The following is a 27634-nucleotide window of genomic DNA, read 5'->3' on the forward strand; positions in this document are numbered from 1 at the left end:
TCAATACTAAACTCAGTCCTGGTCTTCACTGCCCATTCACCTCCAGCTGCCTGTACAGAGTTTCACACTAAGCCCCTTGTTTATATCAGTGCTGCAATTAAGCCCAGGCCAAGAAGAGAAGTCCCTCAGAGGGTAGCAGAAGTGCAAGGCTAAGAATTGATTTTCAACTTCTGCGACATAGTCCATACACATCCTTTCAACCCTAGGAAAAAGAAATCCTCAGCCAGATTTCCTCACAACCCACCTTTTTTTGTGTGTGTACAGTGTTTGCTTTTTGGTTTTGTTTTTTTCTTTTATTTTGCTTTCAGTGGCCATTCTGGGGGCATTTTTCACAAGTTGAATCCTGTTTCCAAATTGGCCAGTGAAAAGTTTTAGCCATGCTGAAATCGTTTCCAGGGCTAAATTGGGAAACCTGAGGCAGCTGGGCAATCTTACAGCTGGCTGAACTGTGGCTTGCAATAAAAGGCAGTGTGAATAAGGTATATTGAAGCTAAATTGGATTCCTGTGAAGGGCCATTTATTCTGAAGGGGGGCATGGGGGGAGGCATTAATGAACAGAAATTAAATTAGCTGAACCAGGCTTTTAAAAATATACTGAAAAATACCTGACCCGCTATGAACCTTTTAACAAAGCAGGAACTTTGGGCTAGCAGGGCCAGCTCAGCTCAGCTTTATTTCCCTGCCAAAGGTACAGATGTCCGAGGCTGTACTACTACTCCACCTGATAAGAAGCCAGGCTTACCGTGGATGGGGCAGGTTTTATTTCTGTAACCTGAAGTCAATGCAGGACAAAGTCACTGCTATGGGAAATCCAGTGTAAACCAATATGCAGCCCAAATACAGAGGTCATTTTGGCTGATGAAAATACTTAATTAACTAATCAGCAGATACCTAGAGAAAAATAAACATGCCGTTTCATCCCTCTTCATCCATATCCTCTTCACTGAAATACAAAGAAATCACGGAGTACCCGGTTTTGGAGAGATTATTGATTAACTTGGTAAACATTAATATCAAAATTAACTAGAATAATATTTTACTTACACTCTCTAGTCTAGTCTGGGACCTCTTGTGATGAAAGAAGTGCTGTAAGACTATTACAAGGTGACTGATTTCAGAACTGAAACACTAAATTTCTTCGCGAGGATTCAATTTATTTGTGGGGTTTTTTTTTGTTTTGGTTTAGTTTTTGGGGCAGGGGTATGTTATTTGTTTGGTTATGTTTTGGTTTTTTTCCCCAATTTTTATTGAACGAAATAATGAAACTGCATATTCCTAAAAAGCTGGAGCTACTTCACTGATATAATTAAATCCACCATAAAAGCCACTTGGCTTTCACAGTTTCCCTTTGAATTGTAACCCACATTACATCTAACTTTTCTTTCTATTACAAGAGCTAGTACTGTTTTTGAAATCCTAAAAATTCGTACATGTGTCTCCAGAATAACAGTACTTGTAATTAGCTATAATAATACCTACTGATGTGACACTTTACATCTTAACTACCACTGCTAGTGAGCTTGGCTTTGTAACTGCCTCTGTTAGCAGCCAGACTGTGTCCATTTTTCAGATACGAAAACCAAGAATGAAGACTGAATTGTATCTTGTTCAGACATTTTTTGCACCTGATCTGCAGCACTTCCTTTTGTGGCCACACCATTTTCAAAGTAGAGAAAACTCTCCTGAAAAATATGCTTAGGGATCAGATGTTTTCAGTTACATTTGCTGAGGCAAATTTCCAAAGAAACCAGTATTTTGTGCCATTTTTTGCCCAAGTGTGAGAGCTTTTTAGGGTGGGGTGATGGTTTGCCTGTTTCTCCTCTCCTCTTGCCAAGAGGTGCCATTTTCCTCCTTCTCCCCACCCCTGCCCCTTCCATCTGTGAGTCATAATATTATGAACTTGATGATGGGCGAAATCAGATTTTCCATCACTCCACAGTCATCTTTACCTTGGTATTATTCATCATCCTCCCAACCCAAGTTCCAGCCACAGGACAGTCAAAGCCAGTCTCAATAGAGATACCTACAATATATCTGGAAATAAAAACATAATTTATGTGTCTGTTTAGTGACATCTTTCCTGGTATACAAGTTGAAAATTTGTTTGGGGCACTGGGACTGAGTGAGTTGCAGGCATGATGAGCCATATCAGCAGCTCAGCAAACTCCCTGCAAGCTGGCATCGCATCAGATATTAAAATGCCTTAAGTATGGAATGGACACTCTATAGATATTGCTGCAGGCTGTAATCTGGAATCATAATTTAATCAGATAAATTGGGTCACACTATGAATGCAAAACACATTGCAGTTAAGAATGGGCAAAACTTAAAATGTCTTCATTTTATTTTGTTTCCCAGTGGAAATGTATCATTTGTACATTGAGTTATTGCTCAAGTTTTAACTCTGGGCAGAAGGAAAAAGAAAATGGTTTCTTAGGGCCTCCACAGACACTTATATTTGTTGTATTGATTGGCTCCTATGGTCACTGTTACCTGCCTGAAGGTGGCAATAAATGCTTCTAAACTTTTTGCCTCCCCCTGCCTCAAATTCAGTTTTGAAGTTTTCATACAAATTTCCTAGAAGTACAGAGCATTCCAGACAGTCTTTTGTGTATTGAGGATCACCTGACTGAAATTGTGCTATACCTAGAACTCAGTTGAATTTGTCTAGGGAGAGGCTACCAGGCATTTTTCTTTGTGTTCTGAAGAGCACAGAACCCTGTTCTGAGATGAGAAGGCTGCAGCTGAGAAGAAAGCCTGTCCCCAGGACGGCTCTGTGTCATGCTCCAGATTTTGTTGCTATAGCATCCTAAGTGAACCCCCAGTCAGTTTAAATGCATCACAATGCAAAAAGCCCAAATGGACCCACCCACTGCATGTTTCTTCCCAACAGGCTTTCCATGTAGGTCATGTGTTGTGAGGGCTGTGGGACTGAAAGCTCAGGTGCAGGACTGTATAAGTTTGCATTGGGAGCTTGCAGTAACTACTACTGCAGTTTCTCCATGTTTTCATGCTGTGAATTTCAAATTTTCTCTCCCTGAGTAAAATCCAGTTAAAAGAAATGGAATTCATAATAACCTGAGCCAAATACAATTTTTTCAAAAACTGGAACCTCCTTATGCAGGGCCATCAGTGTGTGCCATGGCCCAAAGAACAGTGCAGAAATGTTTGGTCTGGCCCACCTTTCTGGTTTTGGAAAGGCCCGCACTGCTTTCCAAGATGGAATAGTTGAGCCAGTAGGTTTTATCCAGCAAGGAACCCCTATCTGGTGGCTTGTTGGCTGAGCTGACTGCCAGATCTTCTGTGCCAATGGTAAATGAGTATTTAATTCTTACTACTTCCTATCACTTAATAAAAAAAACCCCAGAACAAATAAAAAACTCCAACCACTACACAACAAGCATGTGGAGGGTCAACTTCCCCAGGGCTGCAAACCAGACAAAAAAACTGCTGAACAAATCTAAAATACAGAGAGGGCAGTTTCCTGGCATCACAGAGACCTCTGAGCAGCATCACTGTCCTCCCCAGCTTCTGGAAGAGACAGAGTGCCTGGAGGGAGGGAAGGAGGGACAAGTAGTCCATACCTGATACCTGTATCACCTGGCTACTGGAAATGAGTCCAGGGGCCTAAAGAAACTTGGGAGTGGTGCAGACTGCAGCCAGCCTGAAAGCACCACTGCAAACAGAAAGATGCTGTTACCCCTTCCTTATGACACAACAGGGCAAATCCTGGGCACAGCCAAGGAGCTTGATTGCATATTGAAAATTAAGTACATATGCTAACGACTTACATGTTGAAAAATTACATTACACATTGCAAACACAATATGAACTCAGGCTGAATTCAGTGAAAAACTTTACACCTGGGCTCCAACATCGCTTGTCAAAAAATGAGTAGGGTATTTTTTTTTTTTTCCTATTTTCTTTGTTAGGTTAAAAATTCAAGAAAACACTCTCTGATAATGGAAGTACCAAGGGACTCCTAATTATAATGATATGAACAGGCAACATCGCTGTCATAGGTTAGCAAGCCTAGTCCCGGAAGGGACGTCCTTGCTAAGGGGTGCTTACAGTTTCCTCTGGGAACTGATAGAACCTATCAGCTGGCCAGTTTGGATATGGACAATTCTCTAAGCCACTTAAAGTTGTGATCACCTCTGTGATCCACATTTAAGAATAGGCAAACTCCCCCTCCAAGCTCTCTCTCGTTTCCGGCACTGGGACAGGTGGCTGCAGGCCCCGAGTGGGGGCCAGCGGGCCCAGCCAGGCCCTGCTTGGGCCAGGCCGGGCCGGGCCACGGCCATCCTGGAGCCATGAACCTGTTCCAGCCATGGAACCCTCCCCCCCCACTGCCTTGCCGTGGGCAGCCGGAGCAGCTCGGCTCTCACCCCTCTCCACTTCGATAAGAAAAATTCAACATTCCAGCTGCAAAGCTGCAAGGCCGAGGTGAGATTAACCCCTTTTACTGCTGTGAAGAGCTGAAAACCTGAGGGAAGAGAGAGAGGAGATGCTTAAAGCTGAAATTCTGTTGTGAAGCTATGATATGTCAGACCACCCATTGTAATTTCATGAAGATATGGGGGGTGGAGTGTTCAACTCGTGAGCAGAAGCACCTGCGCTGAGATAGGCAGATGCTGACGCAGCTGTAATTTCATGAGAAGTTTGGACGGAGAGATGGACCAGATGAGGACTTTTGCTCCAAACGGGAAAGGAGAAAACCTCAGTCCCTAGAGATGCTCCCAGAGATAGTCCTAAAGATGAAGATGATGAAGACCCTTTGCTCCCAGGGAAGGAGAAGGGCCTCTGTTTTTGTTTCTGAACAGCTCAACCTTAAAATTGTACCCCAAAAAACTTCAAGAGTGGACCCTCGAAAGCAGTTGCGAGAAAAGCTGCAAGTTGGGGGAAAGGACTCACACGTGAGCAGAGAGACTCGTCTTCCTGAATGGACTGAACAATATTTGGAAGTGGGCGGCTGTCTCGTTGTGATACTGTTTTCATAGCATGAGCAAGAAAAGACTTCTCTTTCTAAATGGACTGAACAAGGTTATTATGGCAGTGGTAAACAGACTGAACATCTCAAGGGTTGTCTTTTTACATTGTCAGTGGGAGAAGGGAGGAAGGTGGGGGGAGGAGGAGAGTTCTGAAGGTGGTATAATTTTTTTCTTTCCTCTTTTAGGTCTGTTAATAAACTCCTTTATATTCTTTCAAGTTTGGTGCCTGCTTTGCATTTCTCCTAATTCTTATCTCACAGCAGATAAACAGTAATGAGTATTTTAGACCAAACCACTACAATCGCGTAAAATTTCTGAAACAAATTTAAAAAGCCAAGTTACTAAATTTAAACAAAGTTAACAGATCTACTTGTATATTGTTCTAATCCCTATATGTTTCATTATTTCACCTGCGATAATTTTCATCACTTCTCTGTTTTGAAAGTAATTTTCTTTTTATATAAAATGCATTACAATCAAATGAAATGCATTGACATGCTCCTCTTTCTCCATCTGAACTACCTTCTCTAAACTGTTGCTAAATTTCTCCTAGTAAAAACATTATTACAAGGAAGGGACTCCTCACCACCCACTCAGCTCACAGAAGCCAAGAGAAAAAACTCAAAGATATTGTTTTTCTAATTTGACACGGATACTCCTTGCCCCTAAAAAAGTGTTCCAGGTCTAGTGTGCATTTTAAATGGATATTTAAATAATTAGTTCAAGCAATGCCTGAGATAATTTCAAGCTTATACTAATTTTTTAAAACATGGCATATAGGACAAATAATTAACTACTTTTTTCCATCCTTCCCAACTTTGACATTTAAAATGCTCTTCTTTTTAAGGACAGAAGTGTTCTAGGGTTGTAGAGTAACCTCATTTCCATGGCTTTTAGCACATATCATACTTACTATGGAATTCTGATGTTAGAAATAAGAACAATCAACCAAAAGACCTCAGTCAACTTGATTTGAAGCAGGAATGTGATTTTTTTTTCTTTCTTCTCTCCAGCTAATGATGAATTATTATATTAAAAATATATATTCCAACTTCAAAGAAAAGCTAGGTTGTTATAAAACGCAGGCATTCAGAATTAAGTTTGAAAAGATTTGACCTTTTGCACACAAAAACTAACACCTACATGAATGAAGTACTGTAGTAAGTGATGATATATGATGGATCATTTAAAATGTGTGTATGGAACGATGCACATTTTTTAAGGCAGAGGCAGATGGTGGTTACAGCACATCCAACATTTTCCAATTACTTTCTTTTTTCAAAATATATCCAGATCATAAAAATATTAGAGGAGTCCTTGAGCTTTAATAGAAGCAACAATTTTCAATTATAAAAAAAACTCCAAAATATTTTTCAGTTCAAATTTATGTTCAAAAAATATCTTCGGAGAATCCCCTTCGCCCTCTCTTACACAGTCCAAGAAGTTTCAAAGGAAGAGAGAATAATGGGGGGCTAGACCCAGAGTAGTATCCTAACATGTTGGATAGAAATTTAACCCAGTCTTCTTAAATTGGACATAGGCACTGAATACAAAATGTTGCTCCAGACTGATCTGCTTTGAATACAGGGCTAGTCAGATGCAGGATTTTGGATTTGCCCAAACTCTAACAAAAATGTTAAGTAATTTCAAACTGAAGACAACACGAAATCCACTACCTGCACAAAGAGTTTAAAAGTAAAATGGGGAAAAAAAAGACAACACTATTAACACTTTTATATAATGAAATTAATATTTCTTTCAATCTTCATCCAGTTAGATAAAACTCTAGGATGAGATTTCAACAAAATGCACATTGGGCTGATAATGGAGTACAAACAGTTTCAAAACAAAAATCCAATAAGAAATAGGCTGGAATTGGACCCTAGTGTGAAGTGAAACAAAAGTTCACAAACACACCTCCCTTCCAAGTTAGGCAGTAAACCAGGAACACATGGAGAGAAGAAAAGGCTGTTTGTATTGTTCCAGGAAACTAGACCAAGGATTATTCCATAATTGCATTAAGCAAATACAGTATAATATCTTACACAGTGAAAAGTTCAGAGACACCACAGGCCAAGTGATTGACTGATCACATTGCACTGAAGTTCTGTAAGCCATTAATTCCTTAATTATTACAGTAATAAGCATTTTACACCAAGACAATTGTGTTCAATGGCAAGGAAATGGGGAAATAGTATTGTGAGACATTTTCACTTCAAGTGAAATTTTTTTAATACATACATTTTCAAATTAAGGTCCCATCATGCATATGTTTAGGATGTTCATGATTTTATGAGTTGTATGCAATAAAGTCTGAAGCAAAGATAAAAAATAGCCTTTAAACACTCTTACTGACCTGATGGAGCTGGGAGACAGACAGACAGACAGACAGACAGACACACACACACTCTGTGGTTTCAAGATGAATGTAAGTTACACCAAGCAATTTCCATACTGTAGGTACTACTTACACCTTCCAAAAATCGCATTATTACTACCCTTAGTGGCAAAAATAACCCCTCAGACAATGCCTTCCCCTGGGTTTTCAAGTCAACAGGAACAGTTCAGCATGTCACCAAGACCGTGATGAGAAAATGAGGAGAATTTGTTTCTGCTTTCAGCCCTGCAAAATTCTTCCTCAGTGGCTCTAACAGAAGTCAATAATGCATCTTCCAAGAAGTTTGGCCTGGGTATGCCCAGGACAAGGTCTGCTACCATGTCTTTACACAGACCTAAGTGCCTCCAGGCTGCAGGGGAGATGGGAAGAAGTACCATACTACTATAATTATCCTGATTTAAGTGAGGCAGATCTCTCGAGCGGATACAGTTTGATGAAAAGGGTCCAGTTGCTTTCAGAGTCCCACCATGAAGACAAACTAGCTGCACAGTACACACAACTTCCTTGTCTGTCTGCCTCACAGACACACACCATCCAGGCTAATAAGCATTCTACCATCCAAACAGGATATGGAAAACTGTCCACCTACAGGTTAATGGTTCTGCATCTACCTTACTCTAGAGAGCTGATCAACCATCGTAAATTAGCATAATTCTACGGCTTTGAATGGGTTTGACTTGCATCAACTGAATTGCCAGTTCTCAAAGGAAAGAAGAAAAATTTATTTCCAAAAGTGCTAAGGACAAACCACCCAGTGTCCCTGACAGCCAGGACGCATTCCTTGTGCTGTTCATCAGGGCCCAGCACTAAGAGGTTCAAGATTCAGCATTACTTCTCACACTAGAAAGCTGTTGTCTTATCTTCTGTACTGCTCATCTCTCTTTGGTTCTGCAAGTATGAAATAAAGAACATCCCTGGCTGCCTCCCAAAGGGGTCTCAGCCTTCCCAGCAGGAAGGATGGTGACTGCGATGAGAGGGCCTCCTTCACAGGGAGGGTGAAGATGAGGAAAAGGGGGGATGGGATCTCAGAAGAATGGACAGGGATGGTAGGGACCACCCAGGAGATAAAGAAAACATGGGTTGAGGGGAAAGCTGGGGAAGCTTCTGAGCATGTACAGTAGCTAATTGTCAAATTTAAACCATTTCACCTTTTAAAACTTTTTTCCCCCCTTTCCTTTACACACAGAGCAAAAGCATAGCTTGCGTTCAGAAGTAACAGCTTGCAAAGACATTTAAACCTAAAGCAGGTATTTAAATTTAGCAGAGCTTTCTCAGTGTTTTCTAATCCTGGCTCAAAGGCTGAACTTTGTTGAAATTTGTTACAAGCAAGAATCTTAAGAAGTTCCCAGACTTTGGTGGGCTTTGCTAAATTTAAACCTACAGTGAAATTTTTATAGGAAATTACAGACTAAAAATGATACAGCCATGAGGAAAGACCACAGCAGAGCATCTTGTATGTGTTTCTCTCTTGTAAAGCTCTGCAGGATGGGTGTCACAAAACCTAGCTCCCTGTGCAAGCCCTAAGTTTCTTTCCTCTGGTGCTCTCTGGTCCAGGCTTTCCCACACACAGTAATGCATTCCCAAACATGACTTTACAGCAGCCCCCAAGAGCAGAAGGGAGCTGGAGCACCAGGGCCAGACTGGCAGCCTGAAAGCCAACCATTGTTCCCAGAGGCAAGCAGCCCCACAAGGCACATTGACTCCCTGTCTCCAGAGCAAACGGACGCACAGGGCTTCTCTCTACCACCCAATAGGCTGGGGCACAGAAACACTGTAATTTGGTGTTAATTGGATCAACCCCCTACTTTAATTAAAATGAAATGTCAGTCCTTTCCCATTCTACCTCCAGTTACATTTTATTATTGATTAGCTAAACCAAATGTACTCCGGTGGTGGCTCCTTCACTTCCTTCACTGCACAAGTACTCCACAAAAAGTTTCCCCTTCTCCCTTCTTGCTCTGACAACATACTGTCAGGGTCCTGTCCTGTTCTCTGATACACTGGCTCATTCACTGTCTCTCCTGGATTGTCTCTGGTCCCTTCTATTGCTCCTGACTGGAACCCTGGATGAACTCCAAACTTGATTCATCACCTTGCCTTGCCTGGGGCTGTCAATGAGACCTTCATACCCTCACCCATCTCTGCCCATCCAGCTCAGACACTGCAGGACAGTGCCCCAGTTGATGAGGGCACTGCTTGTGCTGGGGTTACTGTCAGCACACAGCCTGTCACCCTCATGGTGCAGCCCCATGCCTACTATACCCTGAAACTAACAACCACTGCAACTTGACAGGGACCTTCTCCTCAGTGAACCACCAATTAAGACTCCTGGCGTATTTACTCTTTTAGCACCTGCAACTAGTGGCAATAATTGCGGCAATAGCAGTGAGATCCATGAAGGGTCTGCCATCTGAAACAGGTGTGGTGAACACATCATCTGGGAACATGGAAGAGACTATAATTACAGTGGAACTACTGTTGGAAGAAGTAGGGTATGAGGAGGACAGTGTAGGTGAAATCTGATGAACCAAATGGACAGCATGTGAAAATCAAGACTGCTGAAAACACGAAGGGACTGCAGCAAAGTCTTGGGAAATGAGCAGGCAGACTGAAGGTGGCTCGAATAATGCTGAGTGCTCCTTTAGAGACAGGACCATGCACGAGGAAACATAGTGTAATCTGTCCTTTGGTGACCTATGGAGGAGTGTGTACCCAACCAGCATTGCAGATTTCTCTGAGGCACAATGACTCCGCAGAGGAAAGTACCAGGTTCAGTAGGGCTTTTCCTCACTGCACAGGAGGAGGACTGCAGAAGAGCAAAACCTGTTACTCGCTAACCATCTGATGTACGTGTCACAGCCAAGGCTTGCCGCGGTTCTGCTTTGCCAAGGTGGCACGAACACATATCTACTATGTGAAGAAAGGACAAGCCACAGAGGCAGCAGGACTGGAAAACCTGACACCAAACTTCCCTCAAGCCCTGGCTTTCATCAGACCTTCTTGGGGCCTTAACAAGGAACTGATAGACTCTTGGCTCACATTCTGCAGAAATAAGACATTAATCTATGCCTCTTGTCCAGCTCCTTATCTCCTGCTTTTCTGCCTGTTTTGCAAGGTGACACTCATTTAATCTGGGCAGAAGCCAGACTAGAAAAGATGTCATGTCTCTAAGAAGATATCTAAGTAAATGAATACACAAGTCTATCACATATATGTGCATAGAAACATCCCATACCTAGGAATATCCAGGGCATCAAAACTAACTGCTGCATAAACTGTGACTCACTACATCAGACTGAAGAGCATAGAACAGCACTGCTTGGCAGATCTCTCCTGCCATCCCAGAACCACTCGCGCAGGTCTAAGAAAACTTAACACTGCATCTCATCAGAGCATGTGTATGTACTCATTACTTACATGCAGCAAATTCAAAGAAAATGAAACCAATTATGACATTAAATGTTGGACTAATCTTATTCAGGAAATCATTTAATTCAATACAAACAAATGAGGTACTATTATTTAAATTTTTTTCCCCCCCAGGAAATTTTATTTCTATGCCTGCAAAAGAGAGTGAGAATAACCATATATTGTGTCCCACAAATGATCTGCAACACTCTTTAAGTGCCTGTCTTTTGTAAAAGGGGTCATTCCATGCACACTGCTCAGTTAAATCACTGTACCTCTGGAACCAAAGCTGGAGTTTTACAAAGGCCATAATGCAAGCAGCATGTAAGTTGAGTGTATTTTATATATTTATATTTAAATATACTGAATTTAGAAACATGCACATTTCCATATCTGTCCCTATCAGAGCCACAGGAATCTTCAGCTAAACTATTTTAGTAAAGATGAGTTTCAGGAATTTAATGTAAAACAGGCACTGAGCAAGCTCAGTCACTGGGCAGGCCAAATAGATATATATATATATATATATTTTTTTTTTTTTTTTTTTTGACCATAAAAAGTGCAAAAGTTCACTCACTGTGTTGGTTTTATCCCACTCCCGATTAATGCTGAACATTTTAACAATTGCATTCTCTGAGGCTGAAGGCTTTGTATTTTTTTCAGAGGTGCTCTAGCATAGAGCTCGTCTTGTTTTCTGCCAACATAGATGCTATAAAATCATGCTTGATTCAGTTTACTCCTTTCCTCCCCTCCCCTCCCTTCTTCCCTGTTCCTCAGCCTTATCCTCCTCCATGTTCTTGGGTGGGCAGATTCATGGGGAGACTTGGTTTTTAGCATAGCCACCACCAGGCAGTTTGCTACTCTCCTGAAGCACATCTGGGCTTTATATCAGGCCTTTAATTAATCCTCAGTGAAAGCCAAGCTATGACATTTTGACTGGGCAGGCTCCAGTTTTGGACAGGTCTTGATTTATTGTGACTGAGTCTCAACCTACTTTGATTTATTTCAGCTTTGGGGAGGAGGGCAAGAACTGAACAGAAAAAGCACTGTTGGATGCAGAACATGTGATGCATGTAAAGGACCTCCAGAGTACTGTGGACCAAATGACAAACAGCTCAGACAATTTACAATAAAAATAAAATAAAATAAGCACAAGTGATGAAAAGATTTGGTGAAAGAAATCACTTAAAGCAACAACAACTACCACTATCAAAATGAGCAACAACAAATATTAAAAGACTTTGTGAACTAGGATCAAACAATTCGGCAGAAAGTGCCAACGAAGGAAGCTCATGCCTTATCTCTAAGTAAACAATAAATCCCTGGTCACTCATTAGTGTTAATCATGCCTCTCATCTGCATTCAGCTACATACAGAGGCAGGACCAATGCTTTCCTGATGAGTCGCTTCCAAAGAAAAGGATGTTCTGCTATTGTCTGCCAGCTCGCCTTGGGTGGATGTCCTTTTACAGGTCTCCCTCTCAAACAGCACTGTGCACGACATGAAACGTGCCAAGTCTTCTGGACAGCAGGAACAAAGGCAGTCAGAGCCAAACTGTTCATCTAAATAAAGCAACAACCATCACAGTAACAGGAGCCACTGAATAACAAATCCAATCTGCTCAAGGTATAAATCTTTCTTGTTTCTGAGGGTAGGCCTGCTCTCTTAGGCCCTTTACTTGGTCTGTTTTAATTCAAATTCTGTTGAACAGACAACTTGGCAAGTGTTTTCTGAATATTATTGTAGTTACTTCCAATTAATTCCTGCTGTGTATACATGCAAAGGAACTTAGTATCTTGAAAATTCTAATGGGAACAAGTAATTTCATTGTTTTCCTTTAAGTACTTTCGTTAAAAACTCAAATAGCCTTATGTATCCCACTCTTGTATTTTCTTTTCACCAACTGAAATTCAGTCTTTTTTGTTGTGTTTTTTCTCCTATAATTATGGGGATTTATAGTTCTATCAAAAGAGAAGAAAAAATGAAGTTCCAGCAACTGAAAAGGAAAAGAAAAATTAGTGTAAAAAATCTGGTACTTTATATTTGCAGACACCTATCAGGCTTTGATAACAAACCTCTAGCAGAAAAGGATGTTTTTGTGAAAGACTGGGCACCTGATGCTATTAAAATTTCAGTAACACCTCAGATGCTATCCCAATAGTTCCCACACACAGCCTTGCACTCCTGTTATACCCTATAACACAAGACAGAAGGAGCAGCAACCCATGCATGCACATGCAGGCTTGCTTCAAGGCATCTGTGGCATCGCAAAGCAGAGCAGGACACAAACTGGGTATGAAAATATTATATGCATCATCTTTAAAAAGATTACACCCAAGGGACTGATGACATTAATAAAAAGGCATCTATGTGTTAATTTTTAAGTTTCAGGGTGAAATCTGGAAGAAAGGTCTACCGTACATGGTTGATCAGATGCCTGTGTAAGTTAAGGCCACAGTCCAGCTGTGTGCTTTGCCACCATGCAGGTAAGCAGTAGGATTCAAAATGGAAGATCACTTGGTGTCATGGGTTAGCAAGCATAGTCCCAGAAATGATGTTCTTGCAAAGGGGTGCTTACAGCTTCCTCTGTGACCTGACAGAGCCTATCAGCTGGCCAGTTTGAATATGGACAATTCTTTAAGCCACTTAAAAGTGTGACCGCCTTTATGATCCACACTTAAGAATAGACAAACCTCCCCCCCCCCAGCTCTGTCTCGTTTCTGGTGCTGGGACAGGTGGCTATGGGCCCCGTGCGGGGGCCAGCGGGCCCGGCCCAGGCCCTGCTTGGGCCAGGCCGGGCCAGGCCACGGCCATCCTGGAGCCGATGGGCCCTGTTCCACCTGCGGAACACCCCCACAGCCCTGCTGTGCGCAGCCGGAACGGCTCGGTTCCTCCTCTCCAGTGCTGCCAAGATTCAGCTGAAGCTGCACCACTGTCCGGCAGAGATCATGTGACCCACAGCGATAAGCGACATTCCAGCTGCAAGGCCGAGGTGAGATTAACCCTTTTAGTGCTGTGAAGAGCTGAAAACCTGAGGGAGAAGAAAGAGGAGATGCTTAAAGCTGAAATTCTGTTGTGAAGCTATGATATGTCAGACCACCCATTGTAATTTCATGAAGGCATGGGGGGCGGAGCGTTCAACTTGTACTTGAAAGCAAAAGCACCTGCGCTGAGATAGGCAGATGCTGACGCAGCTGTAATTTCATGACAATTTGAACAGGGAGAGATGGAAGCAATGAGGACTTTTGCTCCAAATGGGAAAGGAGAAAACCTCAGTTCCTAGAGATGCTCCCAGAGGTAGTCCTAGAGATGAAGATGAGGAAGACCCTTTGCTCCCAGGGAAGGAGGAGTGCCTCTGTTCTTAGAGATGAAATGCTCCCAGAGATGGGTGAAGAGAACTTCTGTTTCTGAACGGCTCAACCTTAAATTCATACCCCAGTAATTCAGGAGTGGACCCTCAAAAGCAGTTGTGGGAAAAGCTGCAAGTTGTGGGAAGGGACTCACATGCAAGCAGAGAACCAACCTGGGCGGCTGTCTCGTGGTGATAATGCTTTCATAGCATGGGCAAGAGAGACTCCTCTTCCTAAATGGACTGAACAAGGTTTTTATGGAAGTGGTAAACAGATTGAACATCTTAAGGGTTGTCTTTTTACATTGTCGCTGGGAGAAGGGAGAAAGGTGGGGGGAGGAGAAGAGTTCTGAAGGTGTGGTATGATTTTTTTTTTTCTGCTTTTAGGTCTGTTAATAAACTTCTTTATATTCTTTCAAGTTTGGTGCCTGCTTTGCGTTTCTCCTAATTGTTATCTCACAGAAGGTAAACAGTAATGAGTATTTTGGACCAAACCACTACACTAAATTGGTGTTTCCGCCCGGCTACAAACCCAACCCGCTACACTTGGGTCTTCTGCTAATTAGAAACAACTGCAGGGGTATTCTCAGTCTAATCTGCAGCACTAGTGACTAGTTTTGTCATCTGTAAAAAGATTATTTTACCAGCAGTAGGCTGACAGGCCTATTTGTGCTGTGAGGTTACACAGAGAACCTGCATTTGCTGTCTTCTTCCCTAACCAAGTGGGCAGTCTGAGCTGGCTCTCTGTGCCCAATACAAAATTACTAATTCTGCAGAAATGCAGAATATTTGTAAGCCAGTAAATGGGATCCTGCAGAGGCAGCCCCTTTTCATTTCAAGAGTAGAAGTCTAATTAGTGTTAAGGACAATTCTCAAGTCAAACTTGTCCACTGAGCACATCCTTCCCTCATCTCTCTTCACTCTGTAGGAAAACAAATCATCAACATCTAATGCAAATGCCTGCTACTTTGTATGTGTGGTTTTGTTTTGTGACCCACTCAGGCTAAAGAACTTCAGTCTCCTTTCACAGGCAGAATCAAGCACAGCGGCAGCTGGTGGCTCACTTTGGCCTGAGAGCAAGGGATGAGAGCACAGCATTCCCCTATAAACTGGGGTCTTATTCCCCATCTTGTATTGCTCTCACATTCCCCCCAACAAAAGGATGCAGTGTTATTTCCATCAGCTGTGGTACCCCTGAGTATAAATTTGCTTTTCTCTGCCAGACAGTGCTTCTTTTTGCTGCTGGGGAGTTGGTTCTGGGTGGGACTCCAGATCCTAGCTTTCATCCTGAGCACCACCATTTTGCCATTGCTTACAGGCAGTTTTATTTTCCAGCTTTATCTGCCTTCAGGAAATAGAAAAGTGTGTGTGATTTTTCCTTCCAGGAAAGTGTAGTAACACTGTAAGCTCCAGCAGTACTTTCTAAAACCAAGACAGAATTTGCACTGACAAGTTAGACTGTTTCACTGGAAGAGACTTTACATGAACCAGTGTCCTAGCAAAAGACCATATCTAAGCAAAAAGGATCACTTTAAGATACTTCTAATAAAACTATCAGCTAGGTTAGGAGTCAACTGTTTTTCAAGCAGCTCCAGAACATAAACAACCATCCAAGACATTTTTAAGATAATGATTTCAAATTCTGGATTTTTTTCCCCGACTTGAAATATTTATGACACATTGTATTTAAATGATCAGACTGCTACAAATCAGTGCAACTAATTGCCTATCATCAGCATGCAATTTCATGACACAATTTGTTCCCAAACCTCATATGAATAAATTAAGCCAAGGGAACTGAGTCTTGTTTCTCTTGAGTTTAGTGTATTCTAAAAGTAAATGTAAAATGTGCATGATTCTGCTATTATTTAACACTATTTTATGTAATCACTCCAAAATTATTGTGGTAAGAATGATGATAAATTTACTTTCAGTTTAGGAGGACTTTTTACTGAAACTTCTTGTGCAAGCTATACTTTTACACATGTTCCTGTTGGTTTTACACTGCCTTTCTTTAGATGTGACCTTACGAACACCAGCAAGAAAAAGGCCTCCTCTAAGGAAAGTCTAATTTACTTAATTACAAGGAGTGGGCAGTTGTGCACCAATTCCATCATGCTGTCAAACTTGAGACTGAAAACTGGCACTGGGCAGGCCAGGTGAAAACTCTTTATTATGCTTCCTGATTTTATTGGTAATGTGTAAAATGGCATTTTAATGTCTCCTGAGGTCACTTTTAGAGCCAAATTGTGGCTGTCCTATCACAGGTGTACTGCGTAAGTCTGGGCAGGCACAGAGCCTCTTTTTCTTCCACTGGCCTCCCTGTGCACAAATGTAAGATACAGTGAATGAAGTCCCACCAAAGCCAATAATCATATTATTAGAAGATTTCACTCCAAACCAGTTCTTGCAGTTGGTTTTCAGCATTGTCACTCCTCAGGTTTTCCAAGGGGGCAATGAGGGAACTCACAGCCCTACAGTCCTCTTGGGGCTTGAGCACTTCACACATGTCCTTACCCTTTATGGTTATCTGGATCAAATAATATATTTTCTAAAATAGCACCCGTATTTTTTAGATGCCATTAAAGTGGTGTACATAATATTAAAGTCTTAACATTAAGTGTGCTCAGACCATAAGAACTTACACACACCACCTAAACCAACACCAGTTCTAAATTGCCATTACCTGCTCTTAAAACACTTTAAAAGGAAAAAAAAAAAAAAAAAGAAAAAAAAGAAGAAAGATTTTCCTGGAGATGAGGCATTAGCTAGTCCAGAAGAGGTTTTTGGTAGGGAAGCTCCTTGGTGCTCCACCTTGGCATTCCCAGAAAACAGAACACAGCAGAGCCCTGCTCTGTGGCAGGCTCCCCCTTGCAACCCAGTACCACTTATGCTACCAATGCTATCAACTCAGAAAAACACATTCCAGCAGTGCATACCATGGATAGGACATGTGAGTCACAAGGTGTTATGGGTTGAAATAAAACATAAAACATCAAACAAACGTGGAACATGCATGTATCGGTGCACTGGGGAAGTCCATTCTATCTCATACCTCCTGACAGCTCTCCAGTATTCCAAAATCTGCTTGTAATCTGGAAGATGAACAGTTTTAGACTTGGAGTAATTTTAGTATGTATCTACCTTGGATATCAGTAATAATACTGGCAATAAAATGAAAAGGCTATACAAAATATTTTTCCCTTGTCAATTACTTCCCCTTTAAAATGAACATGATGTATTAAAAACCTTATACTTGTTGAATTTAAAACACCTCAGACGAAGAGAGAAATTCCCACCAGACATGGAAAAGTAATGTTGATCTGGAAAAAAATGCAGTGTAATAAATTAATAGGAAGGGGAAAATGTGCCTGTATTGCATAAGAAATATACTGCATTAGCAACACAAAGCATTACTTTTTCTTGTAAAATAAAGCACAGAGCAGCAAGATCGTATGATTTGTACCAACTTTTCATTATGTCAAAAGCAACATGTGTGCCTTGTATTAGAGCATTAGGGTTGCCTTGATAAACTATTACTGTGTAGAGTAACATCTCACTTGATAGAGGTTAAGGCAGAAGTAGGAGTTCATGCTCTACTAGTGAAATTTATTGCTCCTTAAAGAAATCTGTAAAGTGCACTTGGAAGAACGAAAGCCACTTCATATTAAATAAAAAAAGAATCCAACCCATTTGCAGATCAAGAAATAATAATGCACAATTTGCACTAAAAACTATCAGCTTCTAAAAAGTACAGAGCTTGTTATTAGGATCAAAGCTAAAGAGTAAGCCAATGTGCTTGGACTGCATTCAATTCTACAAAAAAAATCCCAATAGTTCGTCCTTGCAGAGAGGCAACATTTGCTCTGAATAGTTATGGATCCCCTAGGTTTCTTCCTCAAATCCACTACCAGAGATCCTTTTATTCCCACTGCACAGCAGAAAATTTGGAAGCAAATATGTTGGCGTACTCACTTCAGAAGCACCACTGAAATCCTTATTCCACTAGAAGCAATGGAATGGCTGCCAAGGTTGCTCACACCAGGAACTGAGCTGTGGATCTGCAGGGTGTGCGAGGAAGCACAACTGCTTCGCTCCCTTACTTCAGTCAGCCTCGACCTTCCTTCAGAGAAGGAAGTGCTGGAAGGTTTGAAGGAACCAGCAGCTGTTTTGCACAGCCCTCACGTAAGCTACAAGGCACTGGACAATGCCAGGGCCCTACTTTTACTTCATTCTCCACTTTGATGGCCTCAGGCAAACACATCCCAGTCACACTGCCAAGCTGACTGGAAAGAGGGGACAAGAGAACACCAGTGTCACTCACTGACCTTGCAAATGCAATGCTCCTCATACTCCTGAGGAAAGACACAATTGCTCTCACTGCAGAAATCATGCGGATTTTGAGAGGAAGAGAGAAAGGAGTCAAGCAGAAGACAACAATAAGCTTTGTTCACGTACTTAACCTGGTAACCAAGTCAGCTATCTCTGGGGAAAGCTTAAAATGGGCCAAAGAAGGCCAACTGGAAAGTTCAGCTGCTCTATCTTTGGATCATCAATGTTGGTTGTTAGGTCAACGCTTCATCCAAAAACACCTATGGCTAAAATTCAAGTATTTCTGATACAACTAAAAGTGGCATATTAAGTGCACCCTGTGGGTTTGGGGAATGTTTCCCGTTGAAGCAAGCAAAAAAAAAAGGGTTTTTTTCCTATACCCAGATCAGGAAAGAACAGTCACTCTGCTGATAACCAATCTTCTTAATAATGCACAGAATACTAACAGCTAGAGTACAATAAAAGTGAGCCCTGACATTTTAATTTATCTGAAGCATTTCTTTCAGTGAAATGACCTGAAGTTGGAGGACTAAAAACTTTGGTTTCAGGAATGCATTGCCCATGATGTTTTACTGGCTTAATTTCAAATGAAAACAATTACTGTATAGTGAGGATGTTACCACACAGACATAACAACACCATTAACTATTTTTGACTTCCAGTGTAAATTGAACCATTATAGGGCTTTAAAAATGTCCTCATTAAATTTTAATGATCTGTTTTAAGGGATTTTTTTCCCTCTTATTAAAATTCAAACCAACTATGCTATAGAGCTTTCTCAGAATGTGGCACACTATTCTAAGCTTCAAATAAATCTATAAATCATAAATTAGTTAATAAAGAGAAACTATCTGCGTTATTACAGGTGGGGCTGGTAGCAGTACCTGTTTTTAATGTTGCCTAACATTTACCAATAAAAGATGCTGCTTCCCATTCTTTAAAATATTGCCAAATACCAACTGACTGAGAAAAAATTTCTTGGTTCAAATGTGGACACACCTGGTTGGCTTTTTACCTTCCTTTTTTAACCCCCACTCATGATGGGAAAAGGAGCAAAGAAAGGAAGGAAAAATGTCAATTGAAGTGATTCAGCTGATTAAAAAATACGTTTCATTTGTATTAAACTTCAATATTTTTTCCATGAACTAGGGGTCTCCTTGTTGTAGAGTAAGTATTTGAAATTCTGCATGCAGAAGGCTAGAGAATGTTTATGAGAACATTTCCTTCACATTTTCCTTAAACTTGCCCAATTCATAAACTTTATGTGGAATACAATGGAAAAAAAAAAAGTTAAAATCCTGATTTACAAGCACTGAAGAGAGACTTGTGAGACCTTTGCTGTTAAATTTTGTGAAGATTCACTCTATGGTGAACATGCTCCATTCCATGATGGGGCAGTGGTTTCCCTCCAGGCACAGCTGCAGCCCTGACCAGGCTGTCTGGTGCATCACTCCCTGGGTCCAGGCAATCCCATCTCCCTCATGAGATTCATCTCTTTCCCACAGTCTCATCTAGACTTACCCCAGGTTAAAATCACCACAAGACTGACTGGAAGGTGGAACAGACTTTTTTTTTTTTGTTTAAGGTCTGGCTTGTTTTCACCCTGGTGCAACATTGCCACCAGCTAATGAGTAAACCTTGTCCTGCAGCATGCACTGAGGTGGACTGCAATGATGGTGCATACACTGCATTACGTAGCCTCTCTGCTGACATCTACATGCTTTCTACAGGCCTTAGAACAAGTGAAAGGATAACTCCTAAATTATGGAGTCATAATTTTACTTGGGTTTTCACACGTTGCCAGACAGAGCAGAAAATTAAAATCATAGGAACACAGCACACATTTACAGTTATTTATGCAAAGTACCTTAATTTGGTATTCTCAAGAAGAACAGGCTGCAAAAGCAGAATTTATCAGGAGGACTCCTGTAATTGTGTTATTGGATGGAAGAGATACTTCATTCAAGCCACAATGGCAAAATAGGTCATTGTCAGAAACATGACAACAATACATAATTTATCAATTTGGAAACCTTATACTTGAAAGAAGCCTTAGTCTAACTTTTCCATCACTCCAAGACCACCGCTGTAACAAGACCACTCAGAAAACCACCGGGGTGGCCTTGATAATAATACACATATCATTGTTGAGGCACAGGAAACTAAACCAGATGGTTTTGCTGAGGAAAGCACTTTTTCCTGGCTTTGTAGAGCCTAAAAACACTAATAGGTCAAACATGAAAGTGCTGAAAAAGAAAGTTAAAGGAAAATCTCTGTAAATAAGAAAAAAAATCTATTTACATATGTGCTTCCCTCACAGAAAATATGTCTGCAAGAAAATAAAAAGGGGAAAATGATGCTACAGTTCTGAAATAGATGAGGATAGTTTTCTGAAAGGTTTAACAACAATTACAGTTGGACTTACAGTCCACCATTGCTGGAAATCAATGCCATATGATGTATATTAGACAGAATACCTATATATTGTAATTAAAAAATTTTTCTTTCCTCATTTTTATGTTTTAATTATGGAGACCATTCATGCCTATTGCAATAAACGACTTACTTTCTTGTACAATCTCTTACTATCAATCACCTCAAACTTAAAGAAAAAATAGCACATAAATGGACCTCTCAAACTACATGAAACTGAAAGTAATTTCCACAGAAACCATCCATGCACAGAAACATACATTCACATGCACACATTTATACAGGCTGTGTATTGTGTGTGCATGCACACATGAATGAAGTGTGTTCAGATTATCTCATTTATGCTGTAGTTATTTAGAATCATATATTTGCAGGCTTCAGCATTTCAAAAACCACAAAGGGCTTGGTTTGGGTTTGTTTTTCTTTATTGTAGACATCATCCACATGAGTAAAACTAAGATGATAGCGTGTTAGTCTGCTGAGAATTGCAACTATTTCTAATAGTCAAGAAGTCTAATCTAAATTACATGCACTGAAAGAAATGCATTATAACGTCCTTTAGCATGCAGTCTTATTTACCAAAATGTAAGCCTTTATTTAGCATTAAAAAGGAAAACTTTCACTATTGAGGTTATTCTAAAACAGTTCTCTCTTCATAAGGGAAGCTTTGCCCATATTTTCAAAATCTGGAAGAAGATGGTTGAGAATTATACCTACATTTTGCTGGCACTAAATCATGCTCTAACGAAAAGAAAACATAACTACTTAAATTTCAACTTTTTCTCTGCTTGTATGGGAGAATGGAGAAGAAATGTACACTGATGAGAGCTTCACTATATGCTTATAATTTGTGGCAGTTCATTTTGGCACTGCACAGATATAGCCTTTGAGAAAATGTTTGGTCTTCAGTCCCACTCTGAAGTTTGTAACTAAAACCAGAGAAATGAAACAGTCGTTTCTGAAGCCAGAAGTCAAGTGGGGCCACAGGTGCCCTACAGAGCTGAGGGAGCCTACCTGGACAGCAATAAAGAGAGAGAAATTACAACAGTGTGTCACAGAATCCTATTTTGATTCTGCATGAGAGACCTGGAGGGGAGACACCTGTTTGGTGGCCAGTGACACCATCTACCACCTCATATCAAGACGAGCTCTTTTGTAGGCTTGGAATATTTCAGTTGAGGCACAGCATGTAAAAATAACTTACTAAAATAATGATACCATTAATTGACCTGGAAATCCACTTATCTATGTATTTCCCCTGTAGACTCAGTCAGGGAAGACAATCTTTACTTCTGGGATCTGCTCTTCCAGCACTCTTGTTGTGTAATGAAGAGTCTGTATTGCAGTGCCAGTGCCTGTGGGTTAGTGTTGGGTGAACTTCACATCTTTCATTTGAAACCAGCTGGGACTGTACTGTGACCACTTATGCAGGTTGTATTGTATCCTGAGAACTGGGTCATTATTTGGGTGGATGATTGAATGTATTACTGTGGTCAAATGTCACTTCCTTTATCCTGGACGCCTATCTCCACAAGTCCTAAATATTTACATGAGGAAATCAAAAAATATTCTGCCTTTGGCAAGTGCATAATTCCTTTGGGAAGATGTTGCTTTCTCAAAAACATTTCAGAATGAGACTTAGTTCTAAATTAAAGATTTTTAAACTATTAGAAAAATCAGGGATGGAATACTCATTGCCTCATTGTCTTTGATACACATGCTTCTAGAAAAGGTACTGCTTCAGCAAGTACCTGTCAAGAGTTTTGTGAATGTTCAGTAGTTGTTCCAAAGGAGCACAGTCTATCAAACTTTTCTCCTTAAGGTTCTTGTAAGTCCTGCTGCTCTCACAATTACTTCACCTAGGGGGAAGCAGTTCCACCTAGAGCAGATTTGATTTAATCTGAAGACCAGTTTGGCTTAATAGAGCCATTAGTCATCCCAGGTCAGACAAGCTGATGAGAAGAAAAAGTTCTCATTTGGAAATACACAAAGTACACTTTACCTGGATGGCTATACCCTCATACTGAAACAAGCCCATCACTGAGGGTTTAAAATTATTTTTCAACTTTTGTTAGAAGATATTCACTTTCAACTTAAAAACTACGCAATAAGAAAGGAAAAGCACTTTCACTTCAGTCCGTACCAAAAGGGTAATCCCCATTTAGAAACATGCCTTAAATTCATGAGCCAATCTCATAACTGTACGAGGTATTGATAGTTACACAGACAGATACAACTGACTTCCCTTTTATAACCAACAGTCCTTAACAAAGCAAGACTCTCACAAGCAAGAATTCAGCTGGGGTGGTGAAAGGATTACTCAGAAAAAACTTCAAGTCTTAGCAGACTAAGGTAAAATGTATCTCAAAAGACAACACATCCTTAATGCTACAAGAAAACAACACCACAAAACTAGAAACGCTTTGGCCAATAGTCTTACTGGCTGACTCCTTTTCTTATGCACAAGAGTAAAGTAAAATTTTAAATAATTGTTTCTGGCAAGAGCTTTTATATTTAAACATACACACAAACATACAAGAAGGGATTTCCCACCACAGCAGTGGTAGCAGTTGTTTCCAAGGGTCAGTTTCTGCCTATTAGAATGGTAAACAGAAAAATCATAAGTGAAAGACCAGGTGATGCTCACTAGAGATTTAAACAAAGATTAGATTTTACTATCTAAATTTCAACATGTGCAGAATGGTCTAAGACAATAAAAATTACTGCATATTTTCTTGTGCATTTTAATCACAGACTGAAGCATGAATCAGCATCAGCACCAATTTAAAAAAAAAAAAAAAAGTAAGATGGATATTCTCTCTTTAAGCAGTTTCACGGTTTCTCAATATGCTTGGTTGGCCTGTACAATAACTTACTATATTACTTATTTATAAACAGTTCTCTTTTGCTTTGATTTTCTTTTACATTATTTAAATATAAATTAATGGAAGCCAATTCCCATACATTCTAAGTATCAAATGCACCCTGATTTCACCATGAATGTAGGCACATACCTAATTTTAAACATTTGACTAGACATGTAATTAATTGAATTGGAGCCAATTATGACCCAATTATGAGTCCTCTGTAATTACTGCTTGAAATACTACTGGATTGCTGCCTATTGAAGGCAAGAGAAAATATTTCAGATCTCTATGAATACCTAACGACTATTAAAACTGTTACCTTTGACTTCTTTTAGTTTGGTAAGATCAAGATTCAGGGGCTTTTCCACAGCTTTCACGAGTGCAGTATTTGTGCTGTTTGACTGAGGTACGGCCAGTGCAATTGCAGAAGGCAACCTGAGCATCAGCAGGTGATGAAGAGGAAACTGAAGGATGGGAAGAAAAAGCCTCAGCTCAGCAACTGAGGCTGGTGTGTCCAGGTGGCCCAGAAGGCCAATGGTATCCTGGCCTGTACCAGCAATAGTGTGGCTAGAAGGGTGATTCTTCCCCTGTACTCAGCACTGTACTCAGTACTTTTAAGGCTTGCCGTAGTGCTAATAACTGAAAATACTCAGCAGGTAGTCTGCAGCAAATAAAGGGCATGTTATCCTCACAAAGCAAAATAGTACACAGAAGTTTCATTATGTCAATAGCATTGATACATTTTTTTTCCTCTTCCAACTCTGTGGCATTGATCATCATCTCTAACACCATCTCATGAGATTTGTGCTGGATCACAGCAGAGCCAATAATGGAGAAAGGGAGAGCAAGAGGCAGCAGCAATTTCTGCCAATATGTTGAGAGTTACTAATTTTAGGTTAAAATTTATAATCCCACACCAAAAATTTTCAATGCCTACTTATTTCTATTCTGTTCTCTTCAAACACTGAATGGAATCCTTTTCTTCCAGAGAGCTGGACTTCCCGATTTTCATTCACCAGCACAATGCTGCTGTACCCTGTTCCTGCAGGTGGCAGTTCAAGTGCCAAGTCAAAATCCTGATCAAACACATTTTCCAACTACTCTCCACTGATATGAATCTATGTTTAAACCTCAAACTTCTGAATCATCTGCTACCCTCAACACATCCCTCAGTGGGCACCTACACACTTCCATGTTTTACTGTATACAAAGGAGTTTGCCCAAAATCACAGTGGCAGTCAAATAAACTCATATAATCAAAGCCCAAGAGTCATGAATTCTGCTTGTGCTTTGTAACCACCAGACATTCTCAAGTCCAACACATACAGGACACTGTCTCTCCATGAAGACAATGGGAGTTTGCTCATCAACTTTCATGAGGCCAGGAATTGACCCATAATATTTCATAAAACAACAAAAAAAGAATGTATTTATGGTTTTATTATTATTCCTAATAAAGAAATAAGAAAAAAGAAAACACAGTACATGGTCTAGTCTATATGCACATGTGTTACTTGTATTAATGTCGATGGGATTTAAAGCTACATATGGAGAGGATAAGATATATCCCTATGTGTTCAGCCATATGCTTAAGGAAGCTCCCCAAATGCTTGTAAATATGATCATGCTTTCTAACATACTATGTATTTATTTGAACAACGTTAAATCTCTAAGCCCTACTTTCCAGTCCATTAAAGCTTCAAATAATTGTTTATTTCCAGTTTAAAGTTACCTTATTTTTTAGCCATTAGAAGTCTGCCTGTAACCACATTTCCACAATACTCAGGGAATTAGAGAATTTATAATAACTCTCCCATTATCTGAAGGGGTACCTCTCTGGGATGAGAAATACTCAAGATGCACTATATTTTAGCGAGGAATTCTTTCCAGAAGATTTTGGGACAGGCCCAAGATGCGTAGCTGAAAGGCCTGGAATGCTACTTGCACAAAAATCATGTGTTCATGCCACAGACCTCAGAAAACTACATTCCTTCTGGAGGCCAAAGGCCTTGAAAGCTAGTCATCCTTCTGGATAGACTTGTTCTCATTTCCTTTTTGATTTTTAAGGTTTGAATAATAGCCCTGATAGGCTGAGGGAGCTAGGCCTGTTCAGCCTCGAGAAGAGATGAGTGAGAGGGGATGTATGTCATCAATGTCTATCAGTATCTGATGGGAGTGTCAAGAGGATAGATCCAGGCTCTTGGTGGTGCCAAGCAATAGGACAAGAGGCAAAGAGAAGGAACTGATACACAGGAAGTTCCACCTGAACGTGAGGAGGAACTTTACTGTGCGGGTGACCATGCACTGGAACAGATTGCCCAGAGAGGCTGTGGAGTCACCCTCACTGGAGATATTCAAGAACTGTCTGGACACAATTCTGTTCAATGATCTCTAGGATCTCATTCCTGCCTGAGCAGGAAGGTTGGACCAGATAAGCCATTCTGGTACCTTCCAGCCTGACCCATCCTGTGATTCTGTGAACACAGGGCAAGGGTCTAACCCAGAAGGCACGAGAGGATTATTTTGGATTTCCCTTAAAGAAGACCTCAGGATTCATCCCTTGATTTATGATCTAGTGCAATTTGTGTTGGAATGAGATAGCTGAAGTCTTTATGAAATATCCAATGCCTGTTATCAAATCATATTCATTATGTTCATGCAACTGATCATTCTATTTGACTTATCTTTTACTTTCTTTCAGCTGAGACTTGGTAACTGGTTTTATGGTCACTCATGACTATAGTTTTATGCATTAAAAAGATGACTGATGGGTTACTGGTTTAACTGCTTCATCTAATGCTGTAGCCACAAATATAAAACCATAGTTGTGGAGGCACAGTCATTACACTCATGGTGCCCTTAGCATCTCATGCAAATGCAGCACAGAACCAAAGACAACTTCATTTATAGCTGGCTGCCAAAAAACACCTTCTTCACTCGCCTGATGTAACCCTTTTGATACCAAGGTGATACGGCTGTTTACCTTTCTTAATGTCATCCAGGACATCATTTTATAGCGAGGTATTACAATTTTATTTTCTTGCTCTTTTTGATGGTAAAGAAGATTTGAGAGCTCAGCTTTTACTCTACCTTTAAAGTCTCAATTTATGATAAAAATCAGACTTTTGCCTACTGAGATACTTCTTACTTTGAAATACAGAAAACCAAAACAAACAGTTGTCATCTTTTTAAACTACATCAATGAATGGTGAAGTCAAATCCGGTTTCCCAGCAAGGAATTATTAAAAGACAGAAATAGTACAGTGACCACAGGAAAACTTTAAGCACCAAAATGGGGACAAAAATCTCCTGGGGAAAAGACAATATTTCCTACATGGTCATTCATGTCTGCTTGTAATACAATACAGGGGTATTGTTTGTTTGTCTGCTTAAGTAGATGGGTAGAATAAAATTAGATACAAATCCTGACTACACAAACATTTCAAACACTAGATGCAGGCTTATGTGTTCCAATTTCTGCCATCACAACTGTGTTGTGATGCTGCTTTATAATGTATGACCAAAGAGGCCTTTGATTATTAACATATACATAATTTTTGCCTTATTTAAAAAAGGTCACCAACCTCCAGCAGGATCTTTCACATCAGGTCATACTGCATCTTGCTGAAATCTTAATATTGGTCATAAAAATTGTCAAAAGAATAGAAGAAATACTCTAAAATAGATCCACATTGTAGTCAGACCCCTTCCCCAGGAATTCAGGCAAGGAATGTAAACCCAGAGATTTATTTTTCTGTTCAGGTCATGCCTGGGGTAGACTGCTGTGTTACTAAATTCCCTAATCTGAAGTCAAGAGCAAGACAAAGTTAACAGACCTCAATAGGCAGGAAAAAAA

General features: G+C 40.4%; 1 protein-coding gene across 1 annotated transcript in view; it reads right to left on the reverse strand.

Moving 5' to 3' along the window:
- Positions 1-27634, reverse strand: part of GMDS (GDP-mannose 4,6-dehydratase) — a 412544-nt gene that overhangs the window by 200572 nt on the left and 184338 nt on the right.

This window comes from Corvus cornix, chromosome 2, assembly GCF_000738735.6.
Source record: "Corvus cornix cornix isolate S_Up_H32 chromosome 2, ASM73873v5, whole genome shotgun sequence".
Taxonomy (NCBI): domain Eukaryota; kingdom Metazoa; phylum Chordata; class Aves; order Passeriformes; family Corvidae; genus Corvus; species Corvus cornix.